Source organism: Cygnus olor, chromosome 11, assembly GCF_009769625.2.
Source record: "Cygnus olor isolate bCygOlo1 chromosome 11, bCygOlo1.pri.v2, whole genome shotgun sequence".
Taxonomy (NCBI): Eukaryota; Metazoa; Chordata; class Aves; order Anseriformes; family Anatidae; genus Cygnus; species Cygnus olor.
This window is the reverse complement of record NC_049179.1, coordinates 12,952,254-12,978,169: the sequence shown is the minus strand read 5'-3', so window position 1 is coordinate 12,978,169 and position 25,916 is coordinate 12,952,254. Positions and strand designations below refer to the sequence as shown.

Below are 25,916 nucleotides of genomic sequence, written 5' to 3'. Positions count from 1 at the left end.
AAGAAAGTGTGATTCAAATATGACTGAAGTTTATATTTTTCTAAGAGTAGAAAGCAGAAATGTTGTTGTACATGGATTTTAAAATTCCATCTAAATTAAATCCAAGGAGAAATCCAGGCACAGTTTTACAAACTATTATGGGTTTGGCATCATAAAAAACACTTCACGGAAGGCCTTTTAGGAGTAGGAAAACACTGACTGACTCTTTTCGTGTTTTGTTTTCAGCAATAGGCAGCCGTTTTCTACAATTTGAATTTCCATACAATCAAAATGATCTTTGCAGTGAAAGTAGTTGCTACCAAGAGCACGTAACACAAAATTCTATGTTAAAAATGACTTGGACAGCAATGTGAGGACAACCTGGGCGCTGCGTTAGCAAGCTCGTGAAGGTGAACAGATCCCCAGCGGCCTCAGGAAAAGCCAAGGGGAAGCCACCTCCTTTCTGCTCTTGCAGTGGGCTGGGAAGAAGGTCCGTGGTGGGAAAATATAATACGTGCCCCTTCCCTTTGCCTGCTTTTGCTTCAAATGGAAGGCAGGCAGTCGGAGGGCCTGGCGCTAAGGCGGTTTCAGGGACCTGATGGCAGTGCTATTTATACAGCAGGGTTGAAAAATAGCACTTGGAAGTGCCTCTGTTATAAGGTCCCGCTTGAAAGAAGTCCCACATCTGTGAAAACTTCCAAAAATTGCTTTCCTCAGTGTAGAAGCCGGATATATATTTGTTGAATCAGGCTCTTAATTAGGTAGGATACAAAGGGCTTTCTACCCCCGTGATACTTCCTGTGCAACAACAGCATCCCCTGCTTTCTGCTAGCCCTGCTAAACCTTGATGTGGATTTTTTTTTTGTTATTATTTACTTCCATGAGGAGACCCTAGCAATCGACAACTGATCCCTTTCTTCCTCCCTCCCCCCTTTAATTTCTTTTTTTTTTTTTTTTTTCAGGGTAAATTTCTTCCCACTTTCTTGGGCTGGTCTTTTCATTAAAACAACTTCTTCAGCTGACCCCCAATCATTTGCCCTTCCTGTCCATTCTTGGTTATGCCAAAACTGTTAGTTCACAACAGGAAACCAATAGCTTGTGCTATCAGGAGACATTTCCTTCACAGCACAAAACGTCTGAATAATAATTTCAAGCAAGGCTTCACCCATTTCCTGTAAAAGGAGGGAAGTTTGCCTATCCTAGTCCCTCAGAGCTCTTTGTTTCCATCCCTTCATGACGTAATGCTTTCTGCATAGGGAAGATGGATCATTTTCCCTTAGCAGCACTAAATTCAACATCCCGTGTAAAGACTTGATGCTGCTCTTCAGCAATGAAACATACAACGTCTACAAATAATAAACAGATATGCTATAGTTTATACTTATGGTGTCTCTTTTAAAAAATAAATTAAACTTTTGGTGTCTGGAAAATAGCTGCAATGAAAACATGAAGGCTAAAGACAGCCTGGTTTATTAAATGTTTTACTTGCAGCGCAGAGCATTAACACCACAGCTGTTAACTACTGCATATCCTCCCAGCAGATATGCCAGCCCAGCCGGCATCAGCTCTTGGTGAGCACTGAAATGCCCATTACATGGCGCTGCATTTTAGAAGAACCCTGCAGATAAACTGTCTCAGGCACAGAGTCAACACATCAATTAAGCACATGCTTAACTTCATGGATATCTAGCAAAAAAAAACACAAAAAAAAAAACAAAAACCAAAAACCAAAAACCAAACAAAAACAAACAAACAAGCAAATGCTGAAGAATGAACAACTTTTTTAAGTATTATGCTACATCAAAGCCTTAATACAAAGACAATGCTGAATTGTTAAAAAGGGAATTATCAAGCAACGCACATGCTAATATTCCAGTGCTGGAACATTTAGGGATGTTCAAGATGCTTAATATTAGGTAAAGCTGTGTTAAAGTAGCCTTTAAATAAAGAAGACATAGAAATTGGTACATAGGAAAAACTGTTTCCATTGAATCCTACTATGACATTTCTTAACCTGTTTTTGTTAAAAGATGCAACCTGGAATGAGGTTATGTGTTTTATTTAATTTCCTACAGATTTTTTTTAACAAGCTTAAAAAAAAGGCTTGTGAATGACTCTTTTTATCAGCTATTGCAGCAATCAAGAAAGCTTAACAGGAGAATTTGTCAAAAAGTGTAAGTTCCTTAAAATAGCTATCATCACAATTGCTATTATAGTGCAGTCTTAATCACATCATTTGTTGTCACACAAACATAATAAATTTCTCTCTCCATTATTCCAAAGACAATACAATTTTTATTACTTTTGTGTTTTCTGTGTGGTTGTCATTCGAGATGTTGGAGCCAACATGAAATACTGCATCTGTCTCATTCTAATTCTAACTCGCCCCAGTCAGGAGCCCCAACACTGTGAACATTTTCTTCCCTCCTTTAATAAGCACCCCATGCATTTCCTACTGCGTGCCTCATCAGCTGGGAAGCCACAGGTAGAAAGCACCTTCCTTCACACAGAGTCCAGTCACTTTTTTATTAGCTAGATAAACCATTTTAACACCTCTCTGTGCTTAAGAATAGCAGCTTTGCATTTCAGTGTCTCGTTTGAAAGGCAAGACTGTGGTTTTCTTGCTGACAGCAGGCAGGACTCTGCATTTCATGGTATCCAGAAGTACATTTCTCTGTTACGGACCAAAGCAGCAGGGACTCTGCACTGGGGAAATTTCACCCATCCTTACAACCTTCAGTCGTCACTTTCTCCATCAGTGACTGTAAGATGTGAGAGATCAGTCCCTCTATATTTCTTTCAGAGGCTCTGTATAAATGGATTTTGATTCACTTCAGCTGGGGCTAAGGGCAACATTTCCCCCTCACTGTCTTTCACAGATCACAAAATTGTTTTCTAAAGGAAAAAAAAATCTGTAAAATGTTGTTCAGACTCTTTTCTAATTGCAAAGTACAACCTTAAATTGGGACATCTTTTTGAAAACCTTCTTTGAAAGTGGTACCCCAACATTATTATTGCCATTTCCTTTTTCTTTCTTTTAAATCTTAGTTTTGAATCCCCATCTGGGCATTTAACTAAGTTACATTTAATTGTCTAACAAGACTACAGTTTGTTTACTTATTCAGAGGTTGGTAAGGCCAATTAGTTCTGGCCATTCATTGCCAAAGCAGAACAACAGGTGAGCCAGAGGATGTTCTGAGAAAAGCAATGCAAACAACTGATGCCCAAAGAAATCACCTACTCTAAGACTGAGAAGGCTGAATACATCTACTTGTGCCTAACGGCAAGAAAAGCTAATGACAGTGTTATTCTAATGGCTATTAGGAAAATATAAATGCCAAGGTATAAAAATGAGTATTTAAGAAAAAAATCAGACCAATCATCAGCGAAAGCTTCCTGTCAATCCTGTAGTTTAATATCACAGAATGATCTTTTATAGAAACTGTGGGAACACAGTGTCCTTTTCAGCTTGTAAAGCTACATTTGCAAAGTGCTCTGGAAAGGTTGGTGGGTAATACCACAGACTGGCAAGAAGTGACATCTAAGTCCTCTTCTTCCTATTATAAACTTGTATCATTCTGTATACGCCTCAGTAAACTTCACTAAAAATCTCATGAGAATAAGAGTTTGTACGGGGTATTTATATTTTGCTATGGAATAGACTACAGCACTGTGTCCATCTGTCAAAACACACAAGTAAATCGTGCTTAAACCTAATTCTCTTGTTGGTGAACTGAGATTCATAAAAATTAGGAGACTTGATGAAGGCCAGACAGGAATAAACGAGAAAGTAGAGGCTAATGGAGCAGAGTCTGTTAACCATTACAGAGGCTGTAACTGCGTGTTAGCTTCTATGACAGACCACACAGTGCTGGTGTGCAGATGGTCCTAGACTTTTCGTTTATACGTACCAAAACTGGTGGAGAATATCGTTCACTGGTATGGCTGGAGGGGAAGGGAAGGTGGTACAGACACCATCCTAATAGACCAGGCAGTGTCAGTAGCTAGGAATGATCAAATGTCCCTACTAAACTCACAGAGGCACAAAAGGAGCTAATAACTGACATTTTTAACACTGGAATTTTCAAGCAAGTCAAACCCTAATTTTATCAGAATAGTGATATAAACAGTGTATCATATATAACTCCTGGCTTAAAGTCCTGCTAGGCAACAGAGCAGTCTTGGAAACTAGATGCCTTTATAAGCTATGTCCCTTAAGTAGGTTAAATCCCTCTAACACCTTTCATGCCAACATTTCTGCTGCATAGTGCTCAGGCTCTCATTATGTTTGACATTTTATTTCCACTATTGAATTGTCTTTTCCTTGTTTTGCTCATTCACAGTGCATACTGGCCAACCTACAAAAATGTAATTTGAATGTTTTAAACTAGACTAATATATTTTGACTGTATCCTCACTGACACAGAGGACTGTAATGCAGCCAGCTGTTCATTGTTACTATGTTAAATAAAGTAAAATTCCCTTGTGATATGCTATATACTAGCAAATGATGTAATGAAATTCTGGCCATGTGAAAATTCCGTCATTATACAGCCCAGCATCCCCACGAGCAGGCAGAGGCCAAGTCACTCGTCTGAGAAGCCCCGTTAACACATCATCCGTACTACTCAGAACTGTAATTGGTTTAACCTGACATGCTGCTCATTTTCTGTCCTGCATGCTCCAGTAGTACAAGTACACTTTTCTTTCCACTCTACTGGAGAAAAGGTGTGTGAGACAAAGCCAATTTAACACATTTCTCTGCCCTCTTCTTTCCCCCATCCCCAGCTGTATAGCTGTTGTATCACATCAGTGCTTCTGCTTCTGGTGTGAGCCCCCACAGCAGTTGTAGGATCGCAGCTAAGGAAACAGAAATGCAGAGTTGGGGTGAGACCAAATGCAGACTGTTTAAGTCTACTTCAACACCGAAACTGTTTTCTCTCAATGCTGTACCTGAAGAAAGTGTGAAAATAAAAGAAAAAGAGAGAGGAATGAAGGGAAAAAAGTGGGTGAGCTTTATGTTGGACACACTCTGACTACAAGCAGAAATGATAACCTTAACTTAGGTGGCTGTAGGTCAGCCTTGAGATTTACCCAGGGTGGCAAAAATACAATCCAAATGTATGGGGGAAAGCTGGGAGCAATGTATGGCCTGTGTGTCCCCATTACATTTGGGGAAGCAAGAAAGGAGCTGAGAGCAGGCACCGTTTTTACCAGGGGAATTTTCAGGCAAGAGAAACCAAATCAAAAATAGCAAACAATTTAAACTTTCAGAACTTACAGAGAGGTGCCCAGCTCTTCAAGGAAAAAATCAAAAGTGGGGGTGCCTTCCAGCCAGTCACATGCTGCCCAGGAGACCTGGTTATGGAATCAAGACACTTAAGTAAGCCAACTACCTGGGGAAATTGGGCACTGCAATACAACTCTAGCTGAATTCATGGAAGGTTTACAAAAAATTAGGCCTTTTGTGCATTTGTACTTCTAGTAGATTTGAAGCATTTATCTCTTGTCCTTTTTAAAGCCCATGCAACATACTAATTGGTGGAGGGTTCACACTGTCTCGAAAATGGTAGGATGGAAAGGAGAAAGTTCTGGGTCAGTCAGGGTACCTGGGGAGAAGAAGATGGAGGGCAGCCATTCCCGGTAAATGCATGGCAATCCTGCATGGTGGTGGGCTTTCAGAATAGGGCCTCTAGAGCAAGAACATGAGTATTGCACCATACCTTGGTGTAGGATGTTAGTCCCCTTTATCAGAAACTGATTTGGAGATCTCCAGCTCTTCCAGCTGTGTGGCAGGAGTTCAGCACAGCTAGAAACAGTGGGGGCTGATTTCTGTGGTGGGTTCATCAGCTGCTGAAACAAAAGACAGCAATTAGCTGAAGCAATTGCAGAAACTGAAGTTAGGAGAAATCCTTAGAGTACGTGAGGAGAGAAAAGCTTTGTGCTGCAAAAGGCAGAGCTGTACGAGAGTTATCCCTATTTGCATAAACAAGGCGGTAGAGCTGTGCAGCCCCGAGCACAGCCATGCAGATATACCAGCACTACAATTACCCTTATGCAAAGCACCAAAACGACACAGCTGTGTTGCTCCTGGCTCTGGAGAAAACTTGCCTGGAGCCAGAGCAGGTATCTCCACTATGCAACGCAGACATACTCAGGAGCCACTGGAAACAGGTTAAAGCAGCCTGGATGCACCTGAAATGATTGACATGACTTCCTTACCAGGGCTCATGTGAGACAGGCAGAAACAGTGTGTCCACAGACACCAGTCCCTAAATCACTTTGCATGATTAAGCGTTTCAGACAAGGGATAAACTCTCATCTGAGCTTCAGCCTTGTTCTGCTGCAGTTTTCTCTTGGTGCTATCTGTTCTTTCCTAGAGGGTTCGTTGCAAAAATATCAGCGGCCTTTCACTAGAAAGGATGGGGAGGAGGAAGAACACCATATGGCATTTCCCAAGTGTGTTCATACCACATGCCTTTTACATGTTTACATTTCTTGGCTATGGTCTGAGCCCAACCTCAGGCCAACCTTGAACGTTGCAAACTAAACACAACTCTGCGAGCGCAGCTGGAACAGGTGGGAGAGCCAGATAACAGAAAGAGCCCTCTGCAGTGTTTTCAGAAACAAAAGAAAAAAAAATCCCCCCCCCCAAAAAAAAAAAAATCTGTGCTGTTAGAGCTAGCCTTGCTACACTGACAATGTTTAATTCTGGAAATAGCAGTGAAGTATGTTCACCCTCTCATATCATGAAGCTGAATGCGAACAGCTTAGCTTTTTTTGCCCAGACAGTGTAGAGGACACCAGCACCTTAAGGACAGAGGCAGACTGCTGACTTACCTGTCCGTTCTTCCAGCTGAGCAACAACCCTGGGGAACTGTGAAGCAGGAAAGGCATTATACAGAGCTGCTCCTGCTCTGTAGTCTGTCTGGAGATAATAAATACATGTTCCTTTCATGTTCCCTGGATGGCATCTGCTGTGAGTAGCGCTTAAGCTGTCTGACTCCCACGGAGCTGTGTCTATGCTCGAGCTCCCAGGAGAGCTGTTGACCCGATTGTAGCACCTGGGGGAATATCGTGTTAAAATTCCCGCGAGCAGAAATGACTGTGAAGCTGCAGGCTGGGATCCAGGATCCAAGCCTTCATGAAGCACTTTTATTTCTGCAAGATAATTAGTGGTGTAAATGAATTGGCAAGAACCGTTTTGCCAATAAAAAAGTCCAATAAAAAACATTTTTAATTCTGAACATGGCCTCTGAGATTGTCTAATCCTGAAATACATGTTCTATATAATCTCATTTTTTAAATTCACTTAATTTTTAAACTAGCAGATCTCCCCTCCCCATTCCCCTGGAAGACAGATAACACTTTATGAAGTATTTTGGCAGAAGACACAGCTTATTGTATTTATTGGCGCCATCATAATATGTTAGAGTAAAAGGGAAAAAATTAAAGCTATTAGAAAGAGGTCGAATTCCAGCCATTTCTCTAGAGTAAGGTTCAGTTTTGAAGTCATTTTTCAAAAGAGATTTTACATTTACAAAATTTAATGAGGTTAATTTGAAATTGAATGAGCTAATCATTGGTTTGATATTCTGGACACTGCAAATTTATTGCTTCCTTCAGTGTGATAACATTATTTATCAGCTTTCTTCTGCTACCTTGTCAAAAGAATAATTTCTATTTCGGAGAGAGGCTCTGGCTTCCATGTTCCTGAAAGCTTGCGCTATTCCATTGTCTTAACGCTGGAAAAACCATCTCTGGGAGGCTGACACACCCTGTTAGCAAAAGTACTGGGTCTCAACCGCTTTCTCTGCTAGTGCAGGGCAGGAGGCATCAACCACAGGCCCTGGCCTGAGCAAATATCTGACACAGGACACGAACAAGGCCACCAATGCATCAGTCCAGGTGGTAAGCATGGAAAATGGGATGCTGCTTACTGATCATTACCTGTCCAGGATTACTGTGCTTAAGCTGAGAGTCATTTTTTCAGAGAACTGAGCATGAATCCTACCTCAAGTAAGTTTATTTTTCTGTGGCCTTTCTGGCATCCTTTATAGAATAACTCCCAGGAGGTGCTGAGTTTGAGTGCTTCCAAAATTTGCAGGTTTCACGTTGTGGCTTTGAAGCACATATACATCCTGCGAGGCAGAAAAGGGGAGAATAATGACTTGCCGTCAACCCCTGCGTTACAGAGCTGAATCACATTCCCATGGAAGAGTTGCTCAGTGCCATACCCGAACGGGGCTCACTGTTTCAATACGTCTCCTAATGAACATACCCAAACTCCCTTCCTACACAACCAAAGCCCATCAACGGAGCTTATGCAGAGTGAGAACTGAGAGGGGCAGCAGCCCTGACACCAATGTTTATTATACAATTAATTAACTCTAGCTTGGTGTTAATCACTTGCATAGTCAACACAGCAGAATCATACAGGAAGAGGACAATATAAAAGGAAAATATTCACAGTGATTATTTCCATTTCCATATTAATTGGAGGAAAAAAAAAAAAAGGAAAAATTCAATCCCAAACCCGTGTGCTCTGCCCATGACTCAAAACTGCCAGAAGCTCTCTGCAATATTGCTCGTTTCCCCCTTGCCACTGAAAGCCAACACACACACAGGCATTACGGTGGAGCAAGTCCTGCGAAGACCCAAGCTAAGCTGTCCTCCTACCCCACTTGTCTCACCCAGCTCACGTTCCCTATCGCACGGCTTCACCACCGCACAGTTTCTCCCTTTCCCCATTCCCATTTCTGCCCTATGCACGGGGCACTCGTGAGCTTGCCAGCATCCCCTTTCCACCCACCTCTTTTCAGAGGCCCGGTGAGACACGTGGGCCTACAAGAGGGAACTGCTTCTTTGTTGGGTATTTTGCTGTCTGGACCACAGTGTTTTGAGCTGCTGCTGCTTAGACTGTGAGAAAATAGCTAATGTAATACAATGGCTATCTCCACCCTGGAGCCTGTGGCTTTCCAAAACCACAAACTATGACTACATGACAACCAAGTTCCCTACTTTTATGCATATACGTATGTATATATATATTACAGTATATTCATACTTCTGAAATAGATAATGAACAAATCCACTGATTACAGCTTTCCCAGAGATGATGTTGGTATAGGCTACAGAGCTGCAAGAACTTTGAGAGGAAAAACCATGTGAAAAGATCTGTTACATGGTTAAACACACTATGAAACTCTGCCTACCCAGCTAACTCTGCACATTGGCTTGAAACTACAGCTGCAAGCTGTACAAAGGAAATGACGACAGGATATAAAAGACTAGGGGAATATTCAGTATTTACTAAACAAAGATCTTAGTTTGAGCATGTATCCAGTCATACCATAAGTATTTGACAGAAAAGGCTCCCTGAGCGTGGACAGGTCACGGAGTCACTGCTGTCATTTTGCAGTGCACATGCAATGAATCGCCTTGCATTAACATACTTGCAAGAGCAGATTTTTTTCCTCCCATTTTTAAGTTGTTATTTCAAGCAAAAAAGGCATTAGCAAGCCGAAAGGCACCAATAAATATGGGAATAAAACCAGAAACCCCGAAAGACCCACAATCATTTTGAGAAGTACATTTCACACCTTAATTTTTCAAAGGAACTCTCTCTAGAAGAAATATTTTCAAGCTCAGGCCTAAACCTGTGTTAAAATCACACCAACTTGCTGGGATTTTACAACTTCTGACTTCTGTGGTGTTCAGAGCAGTTCAGAGCATCCTTAACATTACCAGGTGAGAGTTGTTTCTTTAACTCAGTGCGTTGTGTCCTTTTCTCGGGAACTGAAGAAAAGAGCTATTGTAAAACATTATTATTTATGAGCAGTGTTATGGCATTTTTCAAATGACAGTGTGCAAGGGGGCCCATCTCTAATCAGGCTGCATGGAGCCTAGGTGCTGTAGTGACAGACTGTCACCTTTTAGTAGACTCTAGTCAGAAGAGACAACAGCAGCAAAAGGGCAGAGATGGGCAAAAGAGATTAGATGACTTACCCAGCTTCAGAGAGTGAAGTCTGTGTCAGAGCAGGAAACTAAACTCAGATCTCCCAAGGTCCATGGGTTGCACCCCAATGTACTGTGACTTACAATTAACTCATGGTCAGTTACTGACAGTTTAGATTTCAGTTACCACAGATTATCTATCTCCTCTTGCTTTTGCATTAACTTTCTAGGACTATTCAAGTGATCACATTTTACTAAAGCACTCATTCATAGAAATTAATTTTAAGGCCCCGATGCCTGAGCATCTGCAGAAGTCTTGGTGGACAAAAGATAATAAAAGGCACAAGAGAAAGGCTTTTTTTTCCATGCCACTCGTCTGACTCAGTTGCACACAAGCAGCTGTCCCAGTTCAGATGAGCTACCTTTGATTTGCTAGCTGTAAATTCAAGGGGAACTGTGAAGTCTTTGCAGTTAGTTAGTCCTTAAGTTAGTCCTTAATAAGAATAAGAGCTATAGTCTTCAAATAAATAACAAATAACTATCCTGCTAACACCTTCAAAGTAGACTCCATTTGAAGGGGGAGCCCGGGTGGTCCCACATAAATGATGGACTTGCTTCTGTTTACAGGTTTTTCTGCTTTCATTTTACCTTTACATCACTGCATTTCCTGAATTTTCCCATCATTGATTTATATTTTTGTTCAGATGTGTCTCTACTTCTTTCCTCACCTGTTGCTTATGCAGCAATTTGAACAAACTGATAAGCAAACATAATTTGTTGGATCAGTGTAGAAAATTGTAAAGAAATTGTAATGCTTAGTTTCCTTGCAAGTTTCTAAGTGCTGCTTTTGTCTACAAAGGAGTTTGATATTTTTCTACTGTGATTAGAAGAGGACACAGACGGGGAAGTAGTCTTATTTGTGCCATTTGCAGCATTGGTAATTTTCTCAAGTTGACAGCCCAGGACTAGGTGCGAATTTGTTGTAGGTGATTTTTTTTTTTTTGGTAGTGCCTGTACAAGGTTATAGAAAGCAACAGAAATATCTGCGTAGTATCTGGCTAGCAAAACTTAAAGCTGTTTACTTCAGATATGCTTGATATTGCTGTACAGAGACCCCAATCATTATTTGGTAGTTAACTTTGTATTTTATGATCTCATTTTTCCTTGTAACTACAGAAATGTCAGAGTTTCATTCAATCCTACCAGTTTGTTCCAAAGTCAGGGGAAATTACATACAGTATTGAACAACACAACAATGTGTCAGGAAAATAAATGAGAATGGCTTTGTGGTGTCAGTTTGTGCAGAAATGAGATGAAATATTTTTTCCATGTGCTGAATGAGCCCAGACAAAATCTGTCTAGATACTAGGCTCACTACAACCTGCTTGTATCATTTTTGGAGAGGTGAACAGTCTGTTTTATGGCAGACACTCAACCATGCTACACACTCAGAAAAACACTCCCTTTTCTTAGAATAAAATTCTTCACGGATAAGATGGAGTGGAAGTTATTTGGTAGAGTCTTCTGGAATAGCAAAGCACATTGGTTGTGGTTTTATACAACACTAAAACTTTTTCTTAGACTCTAACTCCTCTTGAATCAGAACTAAATGAACAACCCCAATAAAAGGAGAATTCAAAAAACTAAGTGCCTGTTCCAGGTGACCTCATATTGGAGAGCGAGTTCTGGGTGATTGTGGGTTACTGGAAGTCTATTCTGGGTGGATCTATATGTGATTTTTTTCCAGGCTTAGGATGCCTCTAGCTTCCACTATGTTGATTTCAGGTAAATTTATATTACTTAAGCCTTAAAATTTTGGTTCACGGAAACTTTAGGTCATCACTTTTCATTCAATCAAATAAACAAAAAATAATGAAAATTTCCTGGTATTGCAAGGACGACTATCCATGTGTAAAATGTACCTTTTTCTGTCTCTGACCTACCCACATTCCTGTGAATTTCATTCACTACCAAACCACTGTCAAATGGGAAAAGGCTTTTTTTTTTTTTTTTTGTAAATAGCAGCTTGTAAGTCTCACCTAAAATGCTGAAAATATCACAGCATCCAGTTTAATTACAGTGAATTAAGCATGAAGAAGAAATTTTCAGGATAAGCTTTATGTGAAGAGCCCCATAGTCTCTTTGGGGGAAAAGAAAAGCAGTCCAAAGAAGGTAACTAATTTTTTTTTTCCTTTAAAATAGGCAGGCAACAATTCTCAAGTTTTCATTCACAACTTCTCAAACATTAAGTACATTAACACCCCTAAAAATGCTTATTGCATGGCCACGTGCCAAGTACTAAGCGAGACACTCTATTCATTGTAATGACTGCAAGCACCACCCGTTCTCCCTGTATCTCTCAGGCCACAATCACTGGTGTCAGATGTGTTTTTGCTAACAAGACTGTGGAACTGGTAAGCAGAGAGCTTTCCCACCCTTCCCTTCTCCCAAGCATCCGACAAGCCACGCTTTCAGAGTGGCCACACCCTGCTTGTTATTGTTGAATTCAAATATTAAAGGTGGGTTCTTTTTCTATTTTCCTTAGCCTTTCACCTTTATTTAAAACAGAGTGCATTCAAGAGACATCTGTGTTACTGGCAACAACATCACGTGAAGGAGCTTTCTATAAATAACATCACTATTAAATAAACTGCTGGAGCACAGCTTTACAACCACGCTGAATTCAGTATTGTAGTATTTATTCTTGGTAGAACTGACTCTTAGAGAAGTAAAATGTCTTTTATTTTCATTTTGAGGCAAATACTTTTAATGTGCAAACAAAACTGAAAAGCAAGATTCAAAAGATGTGTTGCCAAAACTGCTAAATTTCCTAAGTGACGCTGGCAGAATGACTAACATCCAAATCCAAAACGTTGTTCCTATTTTTTTGCATTTTTTTAAATAGACCGTTTTTGAAAATGGGGTTTCTAATCTCTTTTATCTGTGCTTTTCAGCTGGAAAAAAAAGGTGGGGAGGGGGTTAATAACACAACTAGTTCACAAAAGTATTATGATGGTTAAAACATTCATGTGAGTAAAGGACATTAAGTTTCTCTGACTGAATGAGTCATTACAGTACAGAAATTATTTGAGATGCTTGGCATGTGAAGGAGCAAGGTAAATACTAGCTCATTTTCTTCTGTTTTCACAACAGAAGAAATGCAAAGACTGTAAAACAGAGGCCAGGCATTCAAAGAGCTACACAAAATCCATCCAAGTATACGTTCATAGCAGCTTTCATAGAATAATGTAGATGTACCCCCAAACCAGTTCTAAATTGTCTGGTTCGAGGTTTGTCAAGGTCTAGTCAAAGCTGTGATTTGCTGTGGAAATTGAGTAAATTAGCCTGCCAAACTCCTTACTGTTTCTCTAAACTATTACTATGAAATAAGCTATCTAGGTAAACCTAACTTGAATGTTTATGCCCTAAAAATGACTGCAGCGAAGACAATATAATTTAAGCAAGCAATGTGATAAAAATGAGTTTTTTATGAGAGAAACAGCCGCAAGAAAAAAAGAATATAAGACTACACAGGAAGTGGAAATAGACATAATTTCAACAAGAGGGCACAGCAGCAAAGAGATTATGAAAGAAAACCTATAGAATTGATTAGAATAATTTATTGTTTTCCTATTCCTAAACATCCCGTGGAATTTAATGCACACGTTGAAAGATTTGTTTTTCCTATTACATCAGGGAGCCAAAGGACAGCTACATAAGCCACACATTAGCCAATATTAAGTACACAAATATCCCAAGCATAATGTACAGTCCACATTAATTTTTTATGTAATGCTAGAAGTTTAAAATGTGTATGGCATTTCTTGAAGGAAGAATTCATCTGAGAGGTAATAGTATTTTATTAAGAGATTTATAAAGGCCTTGGAAACACATTCAACTCAAGATGCCTGTTCAAAAATTGGACCTGTGATTCTAAGGAAATTATATACTCCAGAAGGAAAGCTATGCAGTTTCTGAAGAATACATGGAATAAGGATACCTAAGTCTTTTTAAAATCTGACCTTTTCACAGTAGGGCCAAAATATTCACCAGTTTTCCTACTTTATTTTTCGGAAAACTCACAACACATCTCTTAGAATAAAGTCACATAGAAAAGCCTAAGAAAGAGGAATCAGGAGTGAACAGAAAACAAAACAGGCAGTATCTTCTTGCCGTCATATAAATCCATGGCTCACCCACACCCTAAATGCTGTGTGCAGTTCTGGTGCCCTCAGCTTGAGAAAGTATGTTAGAAAAGGTCAATGTTCTGAGAAAAGTAACAAGGATGAATAAAGGTTCAGAAGAGCTTTCAAACAAAACAATTAGTAGGTAGGCTGGGAATCTTCACATAGAATAAAGAGGGGAAGGCTGCAAAATCATTAATGGCATAAAGGGGTTAGATAAAGAATGACTGCTGTTTCTTTCAACATAAGAACTAAGCACAAACATGTGAAAGCCAGGTTCAAAGCAAAAGCGTAGATTTTCTTCATGTAAGAGGTAATAGTGTAATTCAAAAATGGATACCAGGGATGCAAGAAATTTATGCAATTTTTATATGAGTCTGAACAAATACCTGGAAAAGAAATCCTCAGAGGTTCCTATACAGAGAAATCACAACAAGTTCAGGAAATTCCCTTAACGAGATACAGTTGGAACAGAGGAGAGTACATGACAGAAATATCATATTTTCTTGCTCTGTTCTTACTCTTCCCTGACACTTCCGTTTTTTTCCAACAGGTCTCTGCTGCCGACACTAGATACATTGACATTCAGGCATATAGCTCCTGAAGTAGTTATATTCTCAACACACCTGGATTTTCTCCAGCTGCTTCAACTCTTCATGCAATTTATCATCTACCCCACTGGCCATGATCTGTTGTTTCTGCCATCCTTGACATCCTTCTACCCAATGAGGCACAAACTAGGAATCCTGTACTAACGGGAGTTCTGCCTACTAGTGAAAATATGCTCCTCCTCATCTTCTGTCAGCATCCCTTCTCTGTTGGTAAAGTCAATCTTTGTTCCTCAGTACCACGTGTGTCTAACATCGGCCCAGAACATAGGATGGCAAAATGATTTTATGCCAGCTTTTGATATTGCTGTTTTGCACATCCAGGGATCATGACAGATTTGTCTGCACTGGTCCACTTTTGGAGACAGGCTGTTGGACCAGATAAACCCACGAGTTGTGAGGCTGTTCTTATTTTCTAGAGAAAACTAAACCACGCATCACTTTACTGCCCAAAAGCACAAACACAAAAATGCTGCATTGGCACAAGTTCATTTATCAATGGATTCCAAATCAAGAATGAAGATTATGGTTGTAGCGGTCAGCTATGACTGATATTTAGTACATTTTTCATCTATCTATTGTGGAGACATGAAATGGGTTCTTCATGGGAAAAATATGTTGTAAGGGAAGCTTTTTCTCTAGGCCAGTCCCTGGGAATTATGCTACATGTCATAAGGAGAAGTGATGTTTATATTATTTTGCAGGACTGATTGACTGTGCTCTTATAATATACCTTATATTGAGATGCAGAATTAAACATACTGAATGCTGAAAAACAATAAGGTTGGAGGAATACAATCGCCAAGTAAAACAAAACAGAATTAAACCTAAATTTCCACCATAGAACTCCCATGTGTTGGTATTTGAGACTTAGGAGAGGAATAGGCAGGTTAGGCCTAACAGAGATTTGTTTTCTTTGGCCAGTAAACAGCTAATCATTTTTTAAACTTGGCTCTTGTTTCAGATATCACATTCTATATGACTGCCCCTTTGTTCCACTCTTTTAAATCTTTTGAATTTCTTTAATATATGACAAGGCCTTTTAATTCATTATATTTTGTTTGTTTGTTTAGAATAAGAAGGTAATCTACTGTGTAGCATATTAAAGGGAAGGTAAATATTTTTGGTGACAACTCGACACCTACAGAGTTCAAATCCACCCTAGACTAATGTTGGTTACCCTCTCATGTCTCCCCAAAGCCACATGGATTTTTGATTACAGTACAACCGCAGACTTGCATAATAAATCAGTCACTACAGTAAAACAGCAGTAATGACACATTCAGAAGTGTAACTTGTGGCATTCAGCCACCAGTTAGGGGTCTATGGGGAGCTGCAGTACCCCAGGGAGGGAAAGCCGGAGCAGACACCACGTCTTCCAGAGTAGCCTCACAGCACTGAGGACAGTGAAGCTTGTACTCTGTTTTAAGTTAAGCTGACTGTCAACTTGTGAACTGACGTGACTGCAAAAACAGATTTAGAGGCACTCAACGAAATGACTGTTCAGGAGGAAACTTTTATGATTTACCTCAGGCTGAGTGTACAAGCTCCAGCTGTGGCAGACGCTTGCAAGGTGCAGGGCTGCGGTGAGAAGCCAGCCTCCAAACCCGCTCCGGAGGTGTAATTTTTCAGCACGCTGCTCTTCTGAGGGGCTTGCCTGCGATAAGTCTCCAGGGCCACCTACGAAAAGAAGGTGCCGGTCATTTTATGATTTGCCTTTCAAATGACAATTACCCTTTGATTCTTTTGAGCCCCTGGTTTGCTGAGTCCTGGCACCTGCACAGCTTCAGGCTGGAGGAAAGCCACTGTGCTATAACGGCACGGCTCCGCTGGGGGATCATTTGTCCAGACCCACCGTACTGTTTTTCCAATTTCGTTTCTTAACAAAAATCAATACATCCATACAAGAATACCCAATACATTTGTGTAATACCACTGTCACTCTGTCTAAGTTCCATATGGTATTCTAATGACTGCTCTGGATTCATAGGCTATTACCTAATTGCTTCACGCCTACCACACCTAGAAAAAAAGAGTTACAACATAACTGTAACTAATCATGTCATACAAGCACATTGATTAACTCAGACAAAGCACTATGGATGTCTAAACCACAACCGAAATACTGTCTTTCATTTACAGCTACACGTCTGTTGTAAGGACAGATGCTGAAATGCCTCAGCTGTGTCATTGCTGAATATGTTAATGCTACTGGCCTGTTGTATAACAGTAGGTCAAGGGATGCCACAAGGTTTCTTGAGACACATCATTAAGTGTTACGGCTATAGTCAATCATACCACACAGAAAGGAATACGAATGTTCAGAACACTTTAAAAGAAAAAAAAATCAGCATTGCAGTTTTAGGACCAATCCACTAAATTACACATTTTGTCTGGAGAACTGTCATGATTTACAAGTGTACAGTAGAAACCAAGATACATAAGAGTTAAAAGAGCAATTCAAACCTCTCAAACTATATTTAGTCTTCATAAAACTTGCTACAGTTCACGGACCTGTTTCTTCCATCAGTTAAATTCATACTCCTTTCAAAGAATGACTCCCTTTTCTTAGTTTTAATAACGCTGGGTTTCTACTAACTGAACTTCCATTGAAACAGAGCAGTCTCTAAATACTAGACTGGCACACACACTTATTTGCATTAAAATTTTCATTTTCCCACTTTGCTTCTTTACACACAGGCTTCTCTTGATTCATTTTTTATTCCACTCTTCCACTCTTACTTGGCTCTGCCTGAATTTTCATTGAATATTTTTTTTTTACTTTCCCTTTTTTGCCATCTCTCTGGAACGTAATGAAAACATGTAGCATTAAGGCAGACTTGGAAATAACAGGACTGCTCACCCCAAATATAAACACATTCATTTTTCTACAGTTATCTGACGCCTCCTCCTTATAAAACAAAATAAAAAAATCCTTAAAAAAAAAAAATACAACAGGCATACAGATGGAAACAGAGAGTGGCTGTCACTGCGGTCCAGTAGCTTTTCTGTAAATTGCAATGTCTAGCAACTTTGCTGCAGAATTAGCTTTCTATGTATATACAGAATACCCATTTTATGTTATTCATATTCACACAAACCCATATATATGTATATTAGTGGCTACCTGTTAACCAAATATAACTGCTGTTACAATCCCATGCTAACAGAAATCATTGCTAAAAGAAGTTGACAAGCCCAGAGTCTTCACATGGGTTTCTTTAACACAAAATACAGGTGCCTGCAACAAACTCCGCAGACCAAGTGAATCCTGATGATAGGAATTACAATTCAAATGCAATGTTCAGGAAGTTGACTACACATCTTGCATTCATAAAGCACAATATTAGGAAGAGCATTTTAATAGCATTTTGAGTGCTTATTACTTAAAGTTATGAAAACCAGCCTTTGTTGTGGTGTAAGAACAAAGTATTACATTCTACATATATTCTTATTTTTCTTGATTAAAGATAAAAAAGTTAGATTAACATTTGATTATTGTTTTTCTACAATAGTCAGAAATTTATATCTGAATTTAAAAGTGAGGTTGCTCAGTCTCTCACAGAGCTGCTTCCATACAGGAAAGACAGATGTTGCAAAAGGAATCAGGTGGACCAGGCAGGCAGGTTGGAATACCAGGCAAAAATTCAGCAGGAAAATTTTGGCTTCCACAGCCATCTTAGATCATCCTATCTGCAAACACACTTATCATAAGACGAAAAGTACACCAGTGACAATATTACGCTCTGGGCAAATTCTCTTAACCTATTTATACCAGGTTTGAATTTGACAAACAGTGTTCTAGGAGAGAGCATTTCATTGTCATGTGTATCTGACAACATTATTGGAGACTCTCAGATGACGTCCATCAGCAGTGCATCAAGTACATTTATTTTATGGCTCACTACAGCTTGGAAGACGGCAGACTGGCTTTGCTGGTATTATACAGCTATTTCTGCACTCTAACTTTTGGACACAGCTCAAAAATTTCTCAGACTGAATCCCAACATACTTACATTCAAGGACTAGCTCATCTTGGAACTACTGAAAAACATTCTTGCAAGTAAAGGCACACAGAGCTTGGCTAATGTTTGTCAATCTATTGAAAACGAGATAAAATGTTCTGAAGAATGACAAAACATTAACAATAGCTTGTAATCTGAAAAGAGAATACTGAACACCAATGTCTGTTCTTGCTACATCTTCTGGTTCTACCACAAGAAAAGGCAAAAACCACACTGCCATAACTACAAAGACTCTTTTCTCTCCCACCTAAACCTGACTCTGGCAGAAGGCGAGTGGGGTTTTTGGACCATGTCAGAGATGAGTAGGGAGGAAGTGAAAATAGCCACTCTGGCTCACTCACTGAACTTGCTATAAGGAATGGACAAGAGCCACTTTTTCTCAAACAAGGTGATTCCCTCAAAAATTCTGGCATCTAGTAGCTAATCTGTAAGCAGCCAAGTTAAACACCTGTATGCCAGGCAGAACCAGCTGTCTGTGTGGCTCTGCCAACCCATCTGCCCAATATACCTCCTACTAGTGGCTTGAGGCCTTTCAGTAAACACACAGTCCAAATACAAGTTGTTGCTGTTGTTTTTTCTTTTCTGTTCACCAATCTTCCTTAAGACCTCAATTTTCAAAGCATCCATTTATCAACTACAATGACAGCACTAATTGTATTATCACCAACAGCTGGACATCAGCATAGTTTTAAGTGGCTACTGTAGAGATAAGGAATGCACGCTAAATAAGTTGCCATAAAAATGCTGTTGCCTTCATCACCCATTGACACACAAACACGGTGTCGCTCAAAATTTTGTCAAAATAATTATACATTTAGGATAGGATTATGTTTTCAAAAAGTTAATCTTCTAAGGGATTCAAGAAGGGGTACTATAAGGGACATGATAGAAACTTCTTTTGGCTGTGTCCAGCCTTAAGTCACCCAATATCTTGCAAAATGAAAATAAAACTAGGTTAGCCACTATTGGAGCACACACGTTTCAGAAGGGATTGTATAACTGCTGGCCTTCAGGAAGGAAGAATGAAAAGAAAAGGAAAAAATATTGAAGCTTATTTTCATTTCATCTATGGCAGCTCCACAGTTACACGCGCAGCTGTTACTAACCACCTCAGGAGCTGAATTTGTATCAAGGGAAGAAATGCCACCCCACGCTCCCTCCTCAGAGAGGTTTTTAAATCCATCCTCACAAACGAACTACTTCCAACTAAGAAGAAGAAATATATGTCTTTGCTGCTCACAGTAGTGAAACAGAAGCTGCATAGAAGCCCCAGCAAAGTCCCCAAGAAACAAACCTTGTGAGAAGCCTCCATTATCCAGCCAGACTGAGCACGGCACACCATCTGCTCTAAACACATAACAGCATTTATTTTCCCTTCCTTGCCCAAGAACCTGCTTTCTCCTTAGTTCCCAGGTCAGTTTACCCATCTGGTTTGGGAAGTATGTCAAGTTTTGTCTGGCTGAAGGGGATCATTTTAAAAGACCCTTTATAGTAATTTTCACCTCTCCTCTCTCTCATTCTGTTCCCTAGTGTGGCCTTTTCGAGGAGGCGGCGTTACATTTCTCCCGGAAGAGCAGTGACCCATTTGTGCCTGAGCACCCACCTTTAAATGGTCCTGACAGCTTTGCTCTGTTTGCTGGCTGCAGAGAAGTTTTCCTCCACAGTGAGCTCTTGGTTTGCTCTTTGCTCAGACTATCTGTCTATTTTCAAACCGGTAAAGCTTAACTAGTGCTACACAGGATGTGTCTGACCAGGGAAGCTAACACAAACCAGCAGGACACTTTCAAGCATTGTGTACATTCCCTTTATATGATGTCACTCTTGCTGCTGGCTCGGGGGAAATGCATTTATATGATTTACTTTTCTAGAATGTATAGGCAAAGTATAGAAACTGAAAGTTTTTAATTTCACAACATTTCATCATCATTTACGGTGCAAAATAAATTAGAAGAGGTAAAGTAGAATTAGATCCTCAGTCCTTTCCCAGCCAGGAAATGTTTTCTGTAAAGTTTATGGCTATCCATAAACTGCAACATAAATATGAAACTCCAACTTTACAAAAGCTGATGCCAAGAAGATTTTGGAAAATGCATTGGTGTATTAATTTTACAGTACCTTTGTAAGCGTGCACATTTCATTTGGATAAGGTGTAAACTCTGTAACAGAGTGTTTTTCTTTGGGTGGGATATAGCCTGGAATAATAAACATATTATCACAAATTTATTACAGCCAACTCTCCTAATGATACGGATTCACGTGTCTTTCAGCCTTCCTGAAACTGCTTCTCTAAATAAATGATGGGGTGCGGGGAAGGAATTCGCACACTTTTCTGAAGGAAGAATTTATACATTATTTTGAAGTTTTGTATATATTATTTCATCATTACGTCTTCTTAGCAGAGAATGGGATTCATGTCCCATAGATGTATACTATATTTCAGGACTATTGAGAGGCTCTGGATCTTTCCAGAGGAAGAGGATGAAGAGGAAGAACATTACAATTGCTTGTATAGCTTGTCTTCATAGAATAGCTCATGGCAAAGTGAACAAGGATTCCCTGAGCTCTGTCCTGAGCAGAAAGATATAAAAATATAGGTAAGAGACTGGGGAATTGAGGTTCTTATCCACAGAGCTAGGGCTATTTTTGGTTTGATTTTTTTTTTTTTTTTTTTTTTACAATATTCATTTTAGAGCATGGATTCATGAAAGCTGCTGGCTTATTTAGGATAGCTGTTTCTTCCTCTGGGCTCCCCTCTCTCCAAGTTTCCCTTGCTAAATAGGAGGAGCTCACGTCCTGGAAGAAAAGATGCTGCATGGCTATTTACAAACAACTATGCCCAGGTAAAATAGCACCAATTTCATGTTCAGTTTGGCTCTAAGTGCTGATGTTTCAGCAGCTGCTGCATAAGCAGGTGAACCACATGTTAACAAGGAGGGACGGCAACCATTTGAATGTGAGCTGTGCCCCTCACTTATTGAAATGTATGATGATTTTTATATTCCTTTTATGGACATCTAGTCCTGGATATATAACTATTTCCTTTCTTTCCTTTGCTGCTGTTGTTTTTAATTACAAATATTTGGAATTAAAATATATAAATGAATTTTATAGGAAATAACATCATTGATGCTAGCAATACAGTACCGGATTACTTGGTTAACAATGGACTGTTCCCATTAAACTTAAACTGGCAGAACTCTTAAGTGCAAGGCACTTTGGGGAAGTTCTGTTGCCTTTGACTACAAACAAACCAGAGGGTTAAAATAAATAAATTCAATTCAGACTCAACTTAAAAGCAAAACTATATTCTTGAATTCAAATCCAGAGAAGTGATTCTAACCTGCTCCCAGCCATAATCAAAAATATGGGATGGAAAGACTCTGAGTAGGAAGATACATCTCAAGCCTCTTTCTATTTTTAGGTAATGTTTGCCCTACTTGCTATTGTGAGAGTGGCAAGAACTCAAGCAGTATATCTACATCGAGGTCAGAGTTTACCCCACTTTAACTACTGATTTGTGTGAGGGAACATGAAGAATTTAATACAGACTGCAAATTGTTCCAATTCCCTTAATTATTTTCTCTGTGTCAGAGATAGGTCTTTGGTGGTTGTTTGTTTTTGCAGCCATAGTGATGGGATATATTTGTTGGCTGCAGTCAAAATAATTCCAAGCAGTTATCTACTGGCATTTTTTTTTTTAATTCAGCGAATCCAGACATTTGCCTGCTTTACAACCAGAGGGTAAGAATTTGGAAACTGTGGTCTCAAAATAGCTCTTAAATTATTTTTCTAAATCAGACTCATAATTCACCATTTTGTTTCCCACAAAAAATCAAGACGGGTACTCACGCTAACACAGAACTGGCTCCATTCAGAATTTTCTTACTATTCCATTCCTGGGGGCAGGCGGGAGGAAAGATGATCTAATTTAAATCATAAACTTAAATATTCTTCAGAGCAACATCCTTTATAACATGAGTGCAATAAATCACATGCTTTTCTCACAATGCTGCTTTGCTACTATTCCTTTTGGTGTGAAAAACTGTCAGGATATGATTTGAACAAACTGCTGATGCTTGCTTGATTTTAGAAGCATATAGGAATCAAACACTCACTGAAGTTCATACGTCTGGCAGCAGTGTATTTAAAAGCATGTGGATATGTGTATAAATACACATTGGCTACTTGACTTTACTGACCTTGGACATAAGCAATGTTTTTCATAGATCTGCATTGCTCACAGCTTCACAGAACGGAGTTAACCCCGTGTGATTAGCCTGGAGACTGACGACAGTTTTTGTTGCAATTAGGAGTGATAGTAGGAACACAACCTTTTAAGCTGCTGAAGTTAAAATCCATCAGGAACTGAATCAAAGCCCTCACTGATTGCAGCTCACAGGAAAGTAAGCTGAACTTTATGGAAGCTTGATCTGCTACAGGCTGTGGCTTCTCAAGACAGGAACAGCGCCTAGCTAGCCACCCCTGCCTCCTGTCTGATAGCATCTTGCAGGAGAAAAGGCTGAGAGCTGGAATCAGGAATCTCTTTAGTCATGCCAGCACGAATTGGCGGTGCTTGGGATTCAAAGCACGTATTCACATGAGCAGGCCCTATTCTCAGAGCTGGAATAGCCCCATTGATTCAGTGTATCCAAAGTAATTGGATTATGAAACAAAAGTAAATTCTATCCTTCTGTTTTCTCTACATCACTTCCTATTGATGCAGGGTGCTCTTGATTCCGTTTTCAAAAAGAGGAGGCCCTGGATGCACTAGAGTTGGACTTAGAGTGTAACCAGCCAGTTAATAGTCCTGGGAAGCCTGTGCACTGCGAAGAACTCAGTATGCTGGTACAAGAGGTACTTGGTCTGGGGAGCCATCAGTGGTTAATATTGTTTCAAGTAATGCTGGGCAAGTTCCCAGCTACCCTGAACTCCAGAACTGTTACAGAGCAAGCATTTATTTGCTAGCAGTCGCTTGCCACCCCCCTGAGCTGCTCTAAGCCATTATTGGAAGTGGCAGAGCACTACAGGCTTGAATTTTTCAGTCAAATTACAAAATGAGATTCAGTGATGAAAGGAAACTAAGGTATAATCTTGCTTACATAAACCGGAGTCAGCAAAACACTTTTTGTCTCTGGCACGCCGTTTGAATCCGATCTGAGCACAGAGATGATTTAAGGAGTCTCACCCTGTTCCCTGCTTGACAGCTTTCTAACATATTTGCCTTCCGTCATGAAAAATGCATTGTCACAACAACTGTAAGGAGCCCTTTGTGCAGGGCAGAGTTTAACAATACAGCATTGTAGGAGCAATTTGTTTGCCTTTCATTAATGAAGATGTATAGGACATTAAGTACTAGCCATAGCCTTTTCATCATTTCTGCTAGGAGAGAGGGCATTTGCTGTTCCCAATTTAAGCAGGAGTCGGGATGGCTGTTAGAGCAGTCCATGTCCTCCAGGATGGGTGTTGCTAGTGAGTATTATTGTTTAAAAGTAAAAATAGTTTCTAAACAAAATGTTGTGGGAGGATAAAAGTTCAGTTAAAGTTGGGCAGTGGCCAGCCTGGGTTTTATGGAGTAATTGCTAATTGTGTAAGCTCTGCCCAATGCTCTGTTTACCAAGGATGTTTTGCCCATTTTAGCTGAGGTGGGGCTCGTTTCCTTAACAGACACAGAACAGAGCTGCAGTCTGCTCTGTATCCTGCTTCGACAGAGCATGCTCAGATCCTCAGGCATTCACAAAAAGTAAAAGTAACTTCCCCCCCTTCCTGCTATATAGTGGGCTTAGATAAAAGAATCAGGATGTCCTTCATGTTCAATATTTACCTTCTCTTACCAGTATATTTCAGAAACATCCAAGGTCAAATGCAATTCAGTGCTTGTCCCAGTTAATCCTTCCTGTCGGGCTCAGTTGAAATGCAGCTTCCCAGTATTCCATTTTGATCAGCAGTGCATGGGAGCAGTATACGACACTGAATGCACCGTCTGTTACCGTTGTTTAGTAGCCCCCGCTCACAATTAATAACAGCAACACATGTGGTGTGTTAATACTAGCAAATCAGCCCTGACTGCAGCGCAGGATGCAAGCTAAAATGTATTTATTGAAGTCATTGTGGGTTACAAGCTCTACAATGCATATTAGCACACTGATGTAAGTGATTTACCTCTCATAACAGCCATGGGCTAGAAAACCACAGAATATTGCTTTGTTAATTAGCTCTTCTCTCCTTCATTATAAAATTAACCTGAAACTGAATCAAGTAAAGCAGTCTTTTAGACAACCTAAAACTTAGAGCTTGTGGTATCTGATGGAAGGAACAGTTTTTAGGCACCACAGAAATCTCTGCCAAGAAGAACCATCAGCAAGACTACTTCTGCAAATCAGTGCTAGGTCAGAGGATTATAATTATCATTTTACTATGATTATTCTTCTCATGCCACATTACGCAACATTAGGTTAGCTCCCTCTCAGTTAGTTAGCTCCCTGTTCTGCTTTGCTATCACGTAATAGCCACATTCTTAGAAACTGTTCACATGGTTGAGGTATTTATATAGTCCTCTGCTAAATAAGAACGCTTGAACTAGTATTCTGAACCCAGTACGTGGAACTGGCCAGGCACCGAATGGCCCATATGGAACTCTGTAGCTCCATTACACGTAATGGCACTGGAGTTAATTACATCTGCAACAGCAGTCTTAACTCAGAATTCCTCAGCCTTTGCCAAGTTACATCTAGAATATGGAAAACCTTGTATGACTGTGTTTGTTTAACAGCAGTATGATCCACATACCTCGCCCTTAAAAACAAGGAGAAAAGGATTGAGCACATCAGTCTTTCACTTTTAACAATGACACCGCACTTGAGAAGGCAATGGATACCAAATAAAGCAGTTCCTTGCACCCTGTCCCAAACCTGAGTCATAGCCCTGGGGACCTCAAAGCCTCCAAATTATATTTCCTTTGCCTGTTGTCTTTAGCTTGTTAGCACACCCGTCTGACTGAAGGAGACTGCCACTGATTATGTACCACCTTCAACGATAAGAGAGGGTGGGGCCTGGGTGGAAGGATGTGTGAAGTGCCATGGAATAGAAACTCTGCACGGCAAAATCTTTAAGCAGTGCTGTTCCCCAGGGTTTATATGCTCTGAACTGCACACCAGTGCTTGAGA

General features: G+C 40.0%; 1 long non-coding RNA gene across 1 annotated transcript; it reads right to left on the bottom strand.

The window, feature by feature from the left end:
* Positions 1–4,270: 4,270 nt before the first annotated feature.
* LOC121075831 lies at positions 4,271–20,415 on the bottom strand. The gene is made up of 7 exons (XR_005823183.1): positions 20,357–20,415; positions 16,257–16,408; positions 7,994–8,120; positions 6,820–7,043; positions 5,703–5,832; positions 5,261–5,337; positions 4,271–4,932 (listed from the first exon to the last, which is right to left on the bottom strand). It is a non-coding gene; the product is annotated as an uncharacterized LOC121075831 (long non-coding RNA).
* Between the last annotated feature and the right edge of the window lie 5,501 nt (positions 20,416–25,916).